Source organism: Leptonychotes weddellii, chromosome 11, assembly GCF_054177405.1.
Source record: "Leptonychotes weddellii isolate Sample4059 chromosome 11, ASM5417740v2, whole genome shotgun sequence".
In the NCBI taxonomy this organism is placed as follows: Eukaryota; Metazoa; Chordata; class Mammalia; order Carnivora; family Phocidae; genus Leptonychotes; species Leptonychotes weddellii.
In genome coordinates this window covers 57,387,740-57,404,677 of record NC_138379.1, presented here as the reverse complement: position 1 = coordinate 57,404,677, position 16,938 = coordinate 57,387,740, and the positions used below count along the sequence as shown (strand labels likewise).

General features: G+C 42.3%; 2 pseudogenes; one reads left to right on the top strand and one right to left on the bottom strand.

Annotated features, from left to right (window-relative positions):
• Nucleotides 1-1,256: 1,256 nt before the first annotated feature.
• LOC115941924 (uncharacterized) lies at nt 1,257-9,190 on the bottom strand (annotated as a pseudogene).
• Nucleotides 9,191-10,253: 1,063 nt separating this feature from the next.
• On the top strand, nt 10,254-11,329 carry LOC102730248 (vacuolar ATPase assembly integral membrane protein VMA21 pseudogene; annotated as a pseudogene).
• The last annotated feature ends 5,609 nt before the right edge of the window (nt 11,330-16,938 follow it).

Sequence of the window (16,938 nt, the reverse complement as noted above, 5' to 3'; positions counted from 1 at the left end):
ATAAATAAAAAGAAAGAAATAGATCCTGAGGGGTGCCTGGGTGGCTCAGATGGTTGGGTGTCTGCCTTCAGCTCAGGTTATGATTCCAGGGTCCTGGGATCGAGCCCCACGTCAGGCTCCTGGCTCAGCAGGGAGCCCACTTCTTCCTCTCCCTCTGCTCCCCTGCCCCCCGCTCATGCTCTCTCTCTCTCTGTACCTCTGTGTCTCAAATGAATAAATAAAATCTTAAAAAAAAAAAAAGAAATAGATCCTGACTACTGGCCCTTAGGGTGACAAGATGGACAGACAACTCCATTTGCCTTAATAGGTTACATTTACTACATGCTTACAATATGCAGGCCATGTCCTAAGACCTTTACAAGCATTAGCCTTACAAGTATTTGATCTCACAACAACCTTATAAAATAGGTATCATTCTTTTCCCCACTTAACAAACAAGGAAACTGAGGCACAGGGAAGTTAAATAGCTTGCCCAAGGTCACCCAGGGAGTGGTAATGGTAGGGTTTGAATTGGCGCAGCTTGATTCCAAAGCTCCCACTGTGAATGACAGCCCTAGATTAAGAACCACTAGAGAGTTCTCCAGAAGAGACAGGGCCAGTTAATAGTGGGGGATGCAAGGAAGTGTCTAAAGCTGACAGTGCGTGACTGGCTGGGGACAAAGCTGGGTAGTCAGGATTGGGTACTGTGAACACAGTGTTTTGTTATGGTCATTTTGACCCTAGTGCTATTTTGACATTCACACTTAATTCATTTCTGTGAAGAATAAAGCATTAAACTTTCAACTTAAAAAATCATCAAGTACTCTGTGCAGCAGAAACTCATTCTAATGTCTGAATGAAGTGAGAGTCAGATTGGGGATTCAAGGCTGGGGAGTCAGAGATGTGGTAAGAGACAATGAAGCCTAGAAATGGGGTAAGGTTGTGACACGCATTATTTGTTCATTTTTTTTTAAGTGATTGGCTTGATATTTAGGATTACAGAATGTCCATGGTGTCAAAGTGGTCTAAAAAAAAAAAAGATTCTACTTCAAAATGGGACTTACAGGAGGAAGAGGTTAAGCAGTGAGTGCTAACCACAACCTGCCTTGGGCAGAAGCAGAAGAAAGCCTCAGGCCAAGTAATGGAAGGAGAGTCACTTTCTGTTCTGGTTGTCAGAAAGGGCAAAGAATCAACACATCACTTTTGCAATGGATGAGTTTACAAAATTACAGGAAGTGTGACAAGACTTGAAAGACAAGGCACATTTTTTTTTTAAGAGTTCAGCTTTTTATTGAACACGTTACAGAAGAGGTTTAGTTGGAAAGACCAAAGCCCATGTCATCATCAGACTCCTCTGACTCTTCTTTGCTTCCACCTCCTCCTCGGCTGGGGCAGCTGTGCTGTAGGGGGAGGGGAGGGGGCCAGGTCCAGCTGCTGGGGCAGGTCCACCAGCCCCTACATTGCAGATAGGGCTCCCGATGTTGACATTGGCCAGGGCCTTTGCAAACAAGCCCGGCCCGAAAAGTTCAACACTTACACCGGCCTTTAATGAGGGCATTGCTCTTATCCTCCATGTGACCGTCACCTCATCCTGGAGCAGGATGAGGGCTGAGTAGATGCAGGCGAGCTCCGAGAAGGGCGTGCAAGTGTTGGGCTGGTGCTGCTGGGCACAGTGTAGTTGCTGGATGAAGTGAGGGCCTCACCCCAGCCTGGCCTTAGCTTCCTCAGAAGGATCAAGCACCTTAGTGCAGCTGAGGAAAGGCAAGACACATTTTTTAAATATCATGCAGTATCTTTTTGCTGTGGAGTATTTCCCATCTGAAATTTGGGATTATTTGACCAAGTGGCATCACCTCTGGTATTTTCCATGGATCAAGAGAAAGTATTGTGAGAAAACTGGGATACAGAGCCAGGTTCAAATCCAGGCTCTACCACTTGCCAGGTGAATCTCAACCTCTGAACCTCAGTTCCTTAATGGATCAAAAGAGAGTGATAATATTGCTTAAGTCTCAAGGTTGTTGTGGGCCTTAAATTGTGCCTCAGCTAGTCAGCCTTCAGTAAATATTTATCAAATGGCAAGAGTGGTTAGTAGCATTACAGCTGAAGATTTTATTTTACTTTTCTGTATTCCTTAAATTTTCTACCATGAATGTATACTGCTTTTGTAATTAGAAACAAAAACATAAAACTAATTCTTTTTTAAAATGACAGACATAATTTCTCATATTTTCACCTTTGCTCTCCTCACCTTTGCTTCTTTCATTTCCCTTTCTGTTATATATAAAAACGGGTCTTCTCCACCCAGCAATATTCAGAAGATGCTATGGGATGTCAGTTATTGTCTATACTGCATCATGGCTTTAAGGGGGTCAGCTCAGCGTACCCAGGCCTGTGGTACTTAGATGGGGCTGAGGTCAGTGGTAACTCAGTGCCACGGGAGCTCTGTTCTCTCCATTACACATCGATCCCCATCCTGACACTGCCAGGCCTCAGGGAGCTCCATTTTTTTTTTTAATCCTACTAGTTTCATTTATTCAGCACCAAAGCCTGGAGGCACTGACATAGGCTGCAAGAGTCAAGCCTGCAGTTGGTCTTTGGAAACCAGGGAGAGTGTGGGCGAGTGTATTAAATAAAGCAAAGTTCTGGCAGAAAACCAGCTTCTAATCTTGAAGTGTCCCCTGGTTCTCTTCTTTTCTTTATAATTTTAGGTTTGTGGGTCCCAGATCTCCATCTTTGCCTTCTGGAGCTGCTGCCTTAGCAATAAGAAAAGATGAATGTAGAGATTTAAGGCTGAGTTACACCAGCCCCTGAAGCATTCTCACATCAGGAAGCATAACCAGGTGGCTCTGTCACATCTGAAGCTACCTGGTCTGCTCACCCTCTCACACTGTGGGCCTTTTCTCACACAGGGACGTAAGGGAAGAGCCAAGGGGCCAGGATCTTTCTGAGTGTGTGGGCTTCTGGGGGCGCAAGGTGTGGTTCATTAACTTCCTTTCAAACCCACTCCTGCTCGCTTGTTCCTATTTCAGCAAACATCGCTGCCATGCACCCAGCTGCCTACGTTAGAAATCTAGGAGTCATCCTTGACCACTTCCCTCCCCCACCATTCACATCCCATGTCCAATTATACATGTAGACCTACTTACTCTACTGCTTTAAATGGCCCTCAAACTCATCTGCTTCTCTGGTGCCTTTCTCCCCTTAGCCCATGTTTAAATCTCTTTCACAATATTCCTGTCAGTGATCATGTGGTCCCACTTTGGACACTGCCAATAATGGGATTTACTACCTCCAAGGTGATCCATTCTATTTCTAAACAGCAGGAGGAGTTACAGTGTTCTTCCCTATGTCAAACCAAAATTGGTTTCCCTAAAGCTTGCACTGTGTTCTGGCCTTTAGGCCTACATAGTCAAGACAGTCTCTTCTGCTCTGAGTCAGCCCTGGGTGTGAAAGCATGGTTACTATGTCCCTGAGGCATTCTCTTCTCCAGACCAAACATATCCACTTGTTTCCACCTATCCCCATAAATATGGTTTCAAGCTCCTTCTCTAGTCAAATGGCCAACAGAGCTACTTCTTCCCACTCTGCAAAAGCCTGAAAAGCATCTTTACATAAACAATATTATTCTCCTTGATTCTCCCATGTTAAGCTCAGAGATCATGTGACCATAGAGAAAATTTCTCCCATCCCTACAACACCCCATCACATGCATAACTGTGTAGATAGCTTTGAAACAAGCAAGTCAACTTTATTATTCACAAACTAAAGCTAATTATATTGAGCTGTCAGGGTTGTTGTATTAAAATAGATAACAAAGTTTGAATTAAATATTTCAACAAATATTGATGTAACACCCATCATGTACTGGACATTCCGCTGGACTCTGGGTATAATATAGTCCTAAAGATGTTAGGAAAGACCTCTACCTTTATGGAATTTCTAGCCTAGAGACTGAATATGAGAGGCTCTCCAGGGGTCATACAGTTTGAACTAAAGCCCAGCTCAAACTCTCTCTGAAGCCGGTTGGAATTCTCCCTTCCAATGACCTAAGTTGGAAGCTCAAAAGTGGTACCCACTATTATGATTATCGTAATAATAAACATAGATACAACCACATTAATGCCAATAAACGTTTGGATGTTACAATTTCCTTATGAGAATAATGCTTTTAGAAACAGAGCAAAGACCATAGTGGCATTTCTTGTGAATAATAACCATTATATCACAGATTGTCTCAAATTCTCATCCTATAAACCACCTATTTCCTATAAATCAAGGAGTTTTATAATAAATGAGGTGAGTTAGTGTCCACACAGTGACTGTCCATTCAAATGTGGATTACTTGCTTAACTTGGGCAAACGGAATGAGAGATTCTAGAGTGCAGAACAGCAGCTTCATCAAGGAAGGAGCACTTGCACTTGTAGGTACAGTGCCAGGCTCCCTTCCTCCTTCTGTCTGCTGGAACAATTATCCTGTCCGTAAAAATCGTCTTCAGCCATCATCTTATTCAGTACACTATGGATGACAGGATATGCTTCCACCATCAAAGAGGCTTTCAGCTTTTCCAAAAGTTGTGTCTTGGCTTCCTCATCATTTTATATCATAATTTGTTCAGCATTTGGTCAAGGAACTGATAGAAATGGAAGAGTTACTTACTGTAAAACACCCACTCTCTGCTCATTTAAAACCACTGATCTTCCTGTTTCTCTGTTACTGGCAGATAATCCACCATCTTGGGTGGGGTGAGCATGAAACCACCACCTAATATCTCACTAGGGGAGGGGAGTGACCACAGGATGTCATCCTCCGTGTCAGAAGACTGGCAAATATTTAGCAAGGAGGGTTTCACATTTGCTTATCTGAGAAGTGCTCCACGTCTGTACCATGCTGCTGAAATGAGAGTTAAGATCTCTTTCGTCAAGCCTCCCCCACTGACCCTATATGCTGACAAGATTTTAAAATACTATCCATGTCTTGGTATTAATCACACTCATATTTATAGTGGCTCATATTTGTTAGCTATAGTTAGTCCGGCATTGTGCCTGACGTATACTTTATCTCAGTTAATCCTCATTGCAATCTTTTGAGGTAAGCATTTTCTCCTTTCACATGAAAAAACTGGTTCAGAGAGGGTAAATGGCTTGCTTAGGTTAATTTAACCAATAAATACAAATGCCAGGATTCGGGCCCAATTGAATGTCTATATCTCTTTACTCTCTTGCCCACCACCCCAAACACTCGAATCCCAACCCAGAATCGAGGGGACCACGCACAGAGTATCCTTCCTCGCCTACGTGTTCACTCCCGTCCATTGTTTGTGGCCTTTTCTATCTCCTACATAGGATTTCAGTTCCTGTGAAGGAAAGAGAACTTATTCATCTTTGTGTTTCTCCCCAGAGAACAGAACATAGTCGTTCTCAATAAGTACATTTTAAGTGAAAATACACACATGCGAACCAGAATACAGTGCTATCACTAGAATTTCTCTACTCCTACTTCAGAATTACAGAAAGGCTCCCATTTTAAAATTAATAATGAATCAAATCATCTTATTGTGCCTATGTGATAGTAGCCATAGAGTGACTAAACAATGAAACCCCCCCTTTTTTTCTTGCAGCTCCAAATTGCACATCCTTTAGCTATCCAAAGCCAGAGAGAATAAAATCTTCCCATCCTTAGTGTGACACTCAAAAGTGGTTGAGCAGAGACATGCCATTGCTTGAATACGGATGGAAGAACTTGTAGCTCTGCACAAATACCGAAGCTTCCCAGACTCACAAAAAGCTGGTGGGAACTCATTGTGCACAACACATGGGAGTAAATCTCTCCCCTTTATACAAGGTTGGCCTCACTTGGAGCAGTTGCAGATTGAGAGACAGAGTTCTTGGCCTTAGTATTTAAGACTCTGACACCTGAAAGTCATCATTCCAGTTGGAATGGAAGCCACACGGAACAAATAGGTGTGGAGGATCAGCAAGCCAGGAAAGAAAGACTGACATGGCAATAACAACTCTCCACATTTATACAGTGTTTCCTATGTCCCAGGCACTTCCTTACATTATTTGTTTTAATCCTTACAACAGGCTGAGGGGTAGGTACATTTAAAAGATGTAGAAATGAAGCTTGAGGAGTTAAATGACTTGCCCAAGGCCTCCTTGTTGGTAAATGTAGAGCTGAGGGAATTGAATTGAGGCCTCTCTGACTCCAAAGTCTAAGCTCTTAACCACTCATGCTAATCATTAACCACACTTGCCTAACCATTGAATCTGTTCTTGGCAATCAATACTGGAGGCTAAATTCTAGACACGTACTGCATTTTATTTATTGCTTTGTTTTTATTTTTGTAAAAGCTAAATGTATAGTTCTCATCCTGTAAGATGAATGCTATCCTTCTCAACTCATCTTTTAGTTGTCAGCAGAAGTCCAGACTAAAAACCTGCTCTAGATAATATACAGGGACATCTGGACTACGTGTCTTCAAACTGGCAATTTTACTGAAGACACCGATGCCCAGAGTGGGCAGACCAGATAAGCAGCAGCCGTTACAGACTTGAGTCTGATGAAAAATACCACTTACTTCACTTATATTTGTAGGCTGTGCTATGGCTACCAGGCATGTCATATATATTCTTTTATTTGATCCTAAGGAAAATTGTGAGGTAGATAAGGTATGTAATATTATCTCTATTATACAGATGAAGAGGCACACCCAGAATCATTTTCCTATTAAGTTCTAGTCTTGAGAATCCAAATCCCAAATAAATGAACTTCTAGCCCTTTTAACCCTTCAAAAATACAGATGGAACTGGGCTCAAATCTTGACTCTACCACACATCTCTCGGAGCCTGCAATTTTCTCCCCTGTCAAATAAGGGATGAGGATGTCTACCTCACAGGACTGTGAAACTAGATCAAGTAATGTAGGTAAAGCCCTTTCAATAAAGAAGTGAACAGAACAGATGTAGATCCCGTCCTCATGGATCGGGATGGTGGGAGGTGAAAAAACAAATGTTCAGTGATTACACAACTTGATGATCAAGTTACAGTAATCATAAGTGTTATAAAGGAAAAGACAGAACACTCTGTAGGTGTACCATAGGATGAACTATCCTCCCGTGTGGCTGAGGGCAGGCCTCCCTCAGCAGTGACAGCCAAACTGAGACCTGAAGGATGAGTGGCAGTTAGAGAAGTGGGGGGGGGGGGGCAGGTGTGGGTTGTAGCAGAGAGTGTTCCAGGCATGAGGAGTATCAGTGAAGCATGGATGAAGAAGCTTGGTGACCTTGCAGATCAGAGAAATGACTTCTGTGGCTGGAGTGTAAGGAGCTCCAGGAAAAACGATGTGAAAGGATGCTGGAGAAATAGGCAATCTCCAGGCCATGTGGAGCCTTGCAAGACAAGTTAAAATTCTTGAACTTTAACCCAGGAGCAATGAGAAGTCATGGAAGGGCTTTAAGCAAGGGGCAACATTAGATGAGAGCTTTAAAAAGTCCAGTTCCAAAAAATAAAAATAAATAAATAAAAAATAAATAAAAAGTCCAGTTCCAAACTAGGGAAAGCTGGCATCTTTTTAAAAGCTTTCTTTTCTTTTTTTAAATAAACACATCTTTAGCATCCCTTACATTGCAACAGTGATATAGACTATGCGTTTGAAATATAAAATGAAAAGATTTAGACTGGGGCAAGTACCAGCCCCACCCTCTACTACTTTCAGGATCTAGGACAAGTCACCTCAAAGACTATCTCTGCTCTTGCTACCTAACACGGTTTCTTCTCTAACCAAAAGTTAACCTGCAGATCTTAAAAGTACTTTGAGAACGAGTGTACACACTTCTAGGGAGCTCATTTATTCATTGTTTTTGTCAAACAAATATTTATTAAGCATCAGCCACGTGCCCAGCATCATATTAGGTATTGGGGGTTCAGAGGTGGATAAGATACAGGCCCTATACTTTAAGAACTCACAGTTTGGGGTAGACATAGCAGAAAAAAAAAATAAGTAATCACTATGCTGTACACCTGAAAGTAATATAACATTGTGTGTCAACTATACTCCAATTTAAAAATTTTTAAATAAAATAAAAAGGGATGGAAGAAAATACATACATACATACATACATAAAAAGTAATGACAATAAAGTAGGATCTACTACAAGAGAAGAAGCAGGGAGGGAGTTATTTACAGAGCTTAGAGTCAGGGAAAATTTTTAGTAGAGGTGATATGCACATAGTATGTGCTTAATACATGTTGAATGAAAAGTTTGAGCTGTCTTTTTCCCCCAACTTTATTGATATATAATTGGCATATAACATTGTGTGAGTTTAAGATATACCATGTGTTGATTTAATACACTTCTATATTGCAAATGATTACTACCATAACATTTTTTTTAAAGATTTTATCTATTTAGAGAGAGAGAGAGAGAGAACGTGAGCGGGGGAGGGGAAGGAAGAGGGAGAGGGAGAATCTCAAGCGGACTCTGCGCAGAGTGCAGAGCCTAACATGGGGCTAGATCTCGCAACCCTGAGACCTGAGCTGAAATCAAGACTCTGGACACTCAACTGACTGAGCCACCCAGGCACCCCTACCACGATAACATTATTGAGCTGAGTCATAAAGGATGAAGGGAAGCCTACCAGACAATAAGAGGAGTAGGGAATGAATAAGATCACAGATACCATAAAAGTGACCTTTTCATATATAACTTTATCAGCAGTCAGCTAGATAGGTTGAAAGGGAGAGATTGTAGGTAAGGAGACCAAGTGAAAACCTGGGGCAATAATCCAGGTGAAAGGTACAAAGGACTTATTGTTCCCTCAGGAGTAATGGTGGCTGTACTCAGTTTGCTTGACAATAGGTTTTACTTGGTAGTACAGGGTATGGCTTGTAAGTGTTAATACATCTTCCCATGAATGGATGTCTGTTCACCTTCACGGGGGTAGAGACCATGTCATCTACTGAAATCCTTGTAACACCTAATGCTATGCTCTGTATCCATATGCACCCATCAAAAATTGGGTTGACCGTTGGATTCACTGAGTTGCGGTGGGAGTGGGGCAGCTGGAACAAGAGAAGTGGGAGAGTACTCCCCATCTGCCGGGCACCACAGGCACTCTTCCCTCCTATAAGGCAACATCTTAAACTCAGCCAAACCTCCTTCTTATTTTCACCCAAAAGCCTGTTATGTCCTTTTCCTTGTTCGGTCGCATCCATCTACCCTAGCTAGAAACCTCAAGATAATATTGGAAGCCAAGAACAAAGCTAGGGGGAAAAATCATTTTTCAGGCTTTTAAGAACTGTATTTTCCTCCAGGATCTTCAAAAGAGTTTTGCCTCTCATTCATACATAGAAAGAAGTCAGTGGGATCCTAAGATTCAACAATGCCACTTCTCTGAATCTACCCTAAAGACACACTCCCAAGTGTACATGAAGAAGTATGTATAAGTGTATTTTATATAAGAGATAAAAAGTGGAAATAGCCAGGGGCGCCTGGGTGGCTCAGTCGTTAAGCATCTGCCTTCGGCTCAGGTAATGGTCCCAGGGTCCTCGGATCAAGCATCAGGCTCCCCACTCAGTGGGAAGCCTGCTTCTCCCTCTCCCACTCTCCCTGCTGGTGTTCCCTCTCTCGCTGCGTCTCTCTCTGTCAAATAAATAAATAAAATCTTTAAAAAAAAAAAAGTGGAATAGCCTAAAAGTCAATTCATCCAACACATGCTAATAAACCATGTTCTGTTCGTGACACAAAATACTAGACAACTGCCAAATAAATGAAGTAGATCTATAAGTGTTAATGCGGCAAGCACTCCAAATTGATTGTTTAAGTGAGAAAGGCAATTTGAAGAATGATAGGTCTTATACCATTGGTGTGAAAAATAACCACCAATGAACCAAAATCCTGAAATAGTAATTTATTCCTTACAGCTATATACATATGCACTAAATGCATAAAAAATGGCCCGGGAGAATATGTACAAAAATACATACAAATCTGGTAACAGTGGTTACCTCTGGGAAGGTGGGTTGGGAACCAGGACTGGGAATGACAGTCAAAGAAATTTAGTGTTCTCTGTATTTAAATTTTTTTTTCACAAGTGTAATGGTGCATTTATGATTTAATGGAAGAATTTTTTTAAATTTTTTTTTTAAGATTTTTTATTTATTTGACAGAGAGACACAGCAAGAGAGGGAACACAGGCAGGGGGAGTGGGAGAGGGAAAAGCAGGCTTCCCGCTGAGCGGGGAGCCTGATGGGGGCTCGATCCCAGGACCCTGGGATCATGACCTGAGCGGAAGGCAGAAGCTTAACGACTGAGCCACCCAGGAGCCCCTGAAAGAATTTTTTTAAGGTAAGAAAATCATTAAGGATGTGCAGTACTATTTTTAGTAGTGAAAAGTTTGAACTACCTAATAGCGATAGAAATATTATTAAATCAATCATGATACAATCCACATGGCAGAACTTAATAAAAATGTTCATTTTTATGTTTGCAGATGTAAAGAAGTTAGTAATTCATAGTTCCACTTAAAAGGAACTACATACTAATTATGATGTTCTGAATTATCCCATTTTTGTTAACAAATACATATAAAAAAAGTTTGAGATATTTTTTATAAAAGGTATATAGTTGTTTCTACATCAATGGGATTCTGGTTGTGTTTTGCTTCTGTATACCCTGATTTTTCCCTAAGAAATAAGTGTGTAATAAGAAAAATTGTATTTTAAAAAATGTAAACGAAATGAGGGAATTGAACTGGGAGAAAGGTAAGAGGAAAAAATGCGTAATGGTGGATGGGAATAAGAAAGTAGGGGAAAGGGTACTTCCGGCGCGGCACGCCTCTACCGGTCGCCTGTCGAGTGGACCGAGTGCGGTACCCGAGCCCAGCCCGCCCCCAGCACCTGCTGCGGGCGCAGCTACACCATGGAGCGCCTTGATAAAAGAGCGCTGAATGCGCTGCAGCCGCCCGACTTCAGAAATGAAAGTTCACTAGCATCTACCCTGAAAACGCTCCTGTTCTTCACAGCTCTAATGATCACTGTACCTATTGGGTTATATTTCACGACTAAATCTTATGTTTTTAAAGGCGCCTTTGGGATGTCCAATAGGGACAGCTATTTTTATGCTGCTATTGTTGCGGTGGTCGCCGTCCACGTGGTGTTGGCCCTCTTTGTTTATGTGGCCTGGAATGAAGGCTCACGACAGTGGCGTGAAGGCAAACAGGATTAAATTGGACATCACCTTTTGATAGCATTAAATTGATTTTTAAAAATGGTAAATGTGTCTGGGATATTGATTTCAATAAAGTTGAGAACATGTTAAAATCAAAAAAAAAAGTAGGGAAAAGATGTTTGAGGATTTTTTTTTTTAAGATTTTATTTATTTATTTGACAGAGACAGAGACAGCAAGAGCAGGAACACAAGCAGCGGGAGTGGGAGAGGGAGAGCAGGCTTCCCGCGGAGGAGGGAGTCCGATGTGGGACTCGATCCCAGGACCCTGGGATCATGACCTGAGCCGAAGGCAGATGCTTAACGACTGAGCCACCCAGGTGCCCTGAGGATTTTTTTAAAGAGATTTTTTTTTTTTCCAGAGAGTTAAGGGGAAAAATATTTTTGTTCTCAGAGTTTTTCAGTATACTTTCCAAGCCATCAAGTTTCTAAATATAACCAAAGATGATGATTTTACAAGCAACCCAATATAAACATAGTAGATGTTTATATTTCTACATTAACAACATGACATTGGAGCTGCAAAAAGTTCTTTCGAATTGGCTATATTTTATTTTTCTAAAAAAATAAGTCCCCTTTTGAGTCCCCTTTTAAAATATAACACCACCTCCACCCCATCCTGGCTTTAAATTTCAAGAGAAGTCAGAATTTAGGATGGAGGACAGAGGGGTGGAGGAGCAGGAGGGAGGTGGGGGGTTAAGCATTTGGGCAGGAAGGGGAAGGGGAGGACTTTTTGCAGAGCCTTACCTAAAAGTAGTACTGCGTAGCCTTTAATGTGTATTTGGATCATCTAGGGATCTGGTGAAAGTGCAAGTCTAGGCTGGGACTTCCGGATGATGCCCAGGCTGCTGGTCCATGGACAACTTGGAGCAACAAGGCCTTGGAGTCAGGGAATTTGCTCTTCCACCCTGGTCTGTCTGCGTTTCACTGGCCATGACTTCTTTCTTTCTAACCTAACATTTTTTTGTCAGGATACACAATAGCAGAAGCTTTTCAGAAAGTCATTTTACCATATACAAGGTCCAGTTTAAGGCCCTATGCACGGAAGTGAGGAAAATGGGAAACAGAATAGGGAATGGGCAGGAGCCCCTGAGACACAAATGGTATTTGTTAGAAAGGGTGTGGCATTATGGAAAAAGCCCTGGACCGGTTGTCGGAAGACCTGGCTTCATTAACCAGCTGTGTGCCTTTGTGCCAGTCACTTCTCTCCAGTCTTCCGTCTCTTCTCCTGTCAAAAGACTTGGTCTACCTGGCTTCTAAAATCTTTTTGGCTCTGACACTTGAGGAGTCTATAAAGAGAGCCTATATCAACAGGAGGGAAGAAAAGAAAGATGCGCCACCACACACATAGCTGCCAAGGATCCTGTACATGTGGTATCATAATGGAAGAATTTTTCCCTTGTCTGCCCAGATGCAGAAATGTTGGAGTGAGAGACTGGGAAACATGCCTAGTATGAAATCCTAGTACCCTGACTTCCTGGTTTTGGCAATTTAGTCTTGGGAATCTGTCCCAGGCTCTGTAAAGTAAGACAGACCATGAAAACAGGCCCTCTAAGAACTTCAGTGTGGCTCTGGCAGCCTTTAGATTCTAAGGTCCTCAATCCTTGGGGCCACCCTCATGTTTTACCTCATTCCCCTACACTGATCAGCAGCCAAATTCTGAAGCCACTTGAGCTTACAGTCTCAGCCAAATGGCCCTACTGCCTTCCTGTTTGTGAAAGCCTCCAATTCCCAGCCTGTGGCCAAATCCAATTTTTGCAGCACTCAACCCTTCCCCCAAGATCACCTCTGGACTTGAGTCTCCCACATGCTGCAGACTCTTTTTGGGCCTATAGCAGCCAAGCCTAAGGGAATTGGAAAGGCCAGATGGTGACACTTCTTTCTCTACATTTAAAATCGTCCTATGCTCAAAGGGAGGCTCGGCCCCTAGTTTGATAAGCACAGGGTGGGAAAGGGACCTGCTGTGGTGAGATTACCCAGACTCTGGGGCAACCTCCTACAGTTCTGCCTCACACCCCGACAGACCTTTTCACTTACTCACCTTTTCACTTACTCAACGGGCCTACGGCTATTCTAGCAAAGACTCCCAAGTCATCCATAAGCATGCTAGCATCAGACTGCTTCCTGTGGTTTAAGGGCAGGCAGCCTCCATCCATGTTCCTGGGACCCCATCCCCCAGCAGACATTCACTCAGGGCATGGTCTCCTGAGGCATCCATTTGGGATGCAGGGACCCTGTGGGCTGCGAGAGGAGTTATTTTTCCCTCCGGCCCCAGCCTAGGCTGTGCTGAATGATGGGGCTGGCTAGCACAAAGACTGCTTTTTATGTTGGTCCTTGGTATTTTTGGTGTCTGGAAAGAGCTTCCTTTCCTCCCATAGTTAATTAGCAGCATAGGAGCATTTCCCTTTCCTCAACAGAAAGTCTTTTCCTGCCCCTGGGGCCAGGCAGAAGGGTGGCAGGTGTGGCTAAGCGCTCCCTGAGGTTAACCTCAAACTTCAGCTTAGAGCCACACTCGATGAGAAGCAAAGTGAAAAGCAGGGTTAGCTTCCATTGGGGCAGAGTTGGCAAGTGGGCACAGGCCCCTGGCAAGCCAGGGGATTATTTTCTAGTCTCCCAATCAGGTGAGGGGACAGGAGAAGGGGGTGGGGAACCAATGTGTGTTTGACAAGTTTGTGAATTGTTCCTATAGCAAAGGCTTTTAAAAAAAAAAAACAACAACAGAGTGGAGCTTTATATATGTGAATGAGAGGCTCACAGAAGGACCTATTGTCAGGAGGAAAAATTGCATGAGTAATTGTGCATGACTTCAGTCTTCCCAGTAGAAATGTTAGGTGTGTTAAGGATGATTGTGGACATTCCAATGTTTTCAGCGTGGGGAAGAGAGAGGAGGGAACTCCTGAGAGGTAAGGAGGCAGGTTGTCTAGCAAGGCAGGGGAGACAGGAACCTAAAAAGCTCTTCCTCTACTTTTCTTGTTGGTTCCCATTCTTCCTCTACTTAATTAAGGTATCACCTCCTACAGGAAGCCTTCCTGCCCCTACCTCCTTCTCTCACCTCCCACTTTAGGTGTCCTTGATAGGTATCTACTGTATTATCATTATTTACTAGACCGTGATACTACTGATAGTTTATAGAGCAGTGGGCATGGACCCCAGCACCGGATTCCACCACTTCCTAAATGTATAACTCTGGCCAAATTACTTAATCTCTCTGTGTCTCAGTTTCCTCATCTATAAATGGGAGTAATACCTACCTTCTAGGGTTGTTATCAGGATTAAATGTGTTAATACATATAAGGTGCATAGAATAGTGCTTGACATATGGTATGTACTCAATAAATATTAGCAATTATTATTTTTATTTGTATCCCCAGTCGTTAACACAATTTGTAATATATCATGGGGCAGTGGTTTTTCAACCCTCGTATGTATCATCATTGCTTGAGCAGCTTTAAAAATATATGAATCTGGGCACCATTGGTCTAGGAGTGAAAACTGATCGTGGTATTTGGGGAAAGTTCCCAGGTAGTTTTATTTTGCCTCCAAAGTCACAGGTGCTCAATGAATAGATGAATAGATGAACCAAATGGAATCAGAAGGAACCAACACAGGTGACATCATCCTTAGGAATGTCAAAGCATGATTCTGTCCCCTTCAGAAAGTTTATTATTTCCTGAGGCAGACTTCCAAAGAATGATATGACAGTGAATGTATCATAGCATATTGTAATTAGTTGCTTTATCGAGTTGGTTTACAAAATTTAAACTGACTGCGGCTCATAAAACAGGAAGTCAGGCATCTCACAATGGAAATAATGAACTATAGCCAGGGCTCTTACTCTCAAGGCTGGTATATATTAATGGGGGAAGTAAAGATAAACATACTGAAAACTAGAGAAAACGAATACAGCAGAGACATTTAAATAGTATGTAGCGGGATAAAGTCGTCTTGGAGTCAGATTTAGGCCTATTTCTTATTAGCCATCTGACCTCAATTAATTCAATTAACCTTCCTGAATTTCAGCTCCCTTATCAACCAAATGTGGATTCTGATGCCTATGTTACAGGATTGTTGTGAGGCTTCAGAGCGATACTATACATAAGTGTCTGGCACTTTTTATTAAATGAAATCATCTTAATGAACAAAGAGCTGTATTCCAGCAGCACAATTTGTTGTCAGCAATTTCATTATCAAGAGGAAAGATCATATGAAACAGGACTCAAATCAAAATGGAGAACTAAACATGAACATAGACCCGCCCTACCACCATAAACCCCTTAAAGGACAGACAAGATAGCAGAAAAAGCAGCGGAAATTATGATAAAAATCTGGATAGAAAGCAGTTAGGATCACACCGATAGACAACTCAGGATGAGTATTAACATACTCCAAAACACTCGTAAGGTAAATTTCTTTGAAGGTGGGGGCAGGGAATCTCCTAGCTGAGTGGAAGTAAATAGAAAGAATACGAGGGGTTGGAAAGCACTCGTCAGGATTATTCATCTTTAAACTGCCCTGTGCACAACAGACCTCTCTCCTCTTCCCTCCACTTCAGAGAGCTATAGGTCAGGGGTAGGGGTCAGGAAGGTGGACTAAAACACAAAGCTTCACTCTAAGAAGGGAAATCCTCTGTCTGGGGAGGGTGTCTGCTGGTGTGTAAGGGCCTGTGAGAAAAGCAGGGCTGGAAGTAATCCTATCCAACTTCCATGGACACAGAGAGGAAAAAGGCAAAGCTGTTCCTGCCCAGCCTGTCAACTGTGGCTTCACTGAAGTAAAGGCCTCCATATTTTGGCATCTGGGGATGGGCAAAGGACCAAGTGGGGAGGAGGGTGGTCCCCGAGCCTACCTCTCTGCCTGCTCTAAGCACCTTACTGGGAAGTCTGCAGTCAAAATGACCTACTCACAGAGTCCCTAGTAACCCTCCATTCACCAAAGGAGACTAAAGGGGAAATGGACAGCTCAAAACTGAAGTGAAAACTTAAACAAAATACCTGCTAATTAGCCCATTCTTCAAACATAGATATGATGAAAAACCAAGGATCACCAGATAGCTGAGGAAATTCAAACAGCTCTAAAGAAAAGGATTAAGATGAACAAACTGAGGGACGCCTGGGTGGTTCAGTCGGTTAAGCGTCTGCCTTCGGCTCAGGTCATGATCTCGGGGTCCTGGGATCAAGCCCTGCACCAGGCTTCCCTGCTCAGGGGGGAGTCTGTTTCTCCCTCTCCCTCTGCCCCTCTACTACCCTGCTGTGCTTTCTCTCTCTCAAATAAATAAATAAAATTTTTAAAAATATATGTAAACAAACTGAAAACTGACTCCAGAGAAAAGACAGATAAAGGAACAGAAAAAAACAGTTTAAAAATTCTAACAAAAATAAATAAATAAATAAATAAATAAATAAATAAAATCTAAATAGCATCATCCTTCAAAAGATCCACGAGGATATTATAGCAGGCTGCTATGAAAAAGAAACAACAAACAAACAGGGAATTAAAAATTATGATAGTAAAACTAAAAAAGCAGTAGATGGGATGAATAATAAGATGGGTGTGGCAAAAACTGGGGATGTTAAGAAGTTAAGTGTGAGGAGATGTCCCTGAATATATAGAAACGATCAGGAATGGAAATTTTGAGAGAAAAATTGAGAGACTACTAGGGACTGAATTGTGTTCCCCTCAAATTCATATATTGAAGCCCTAAACTCAGTGTGACTGTATCTGGACATAGGCCCTGTGAGGA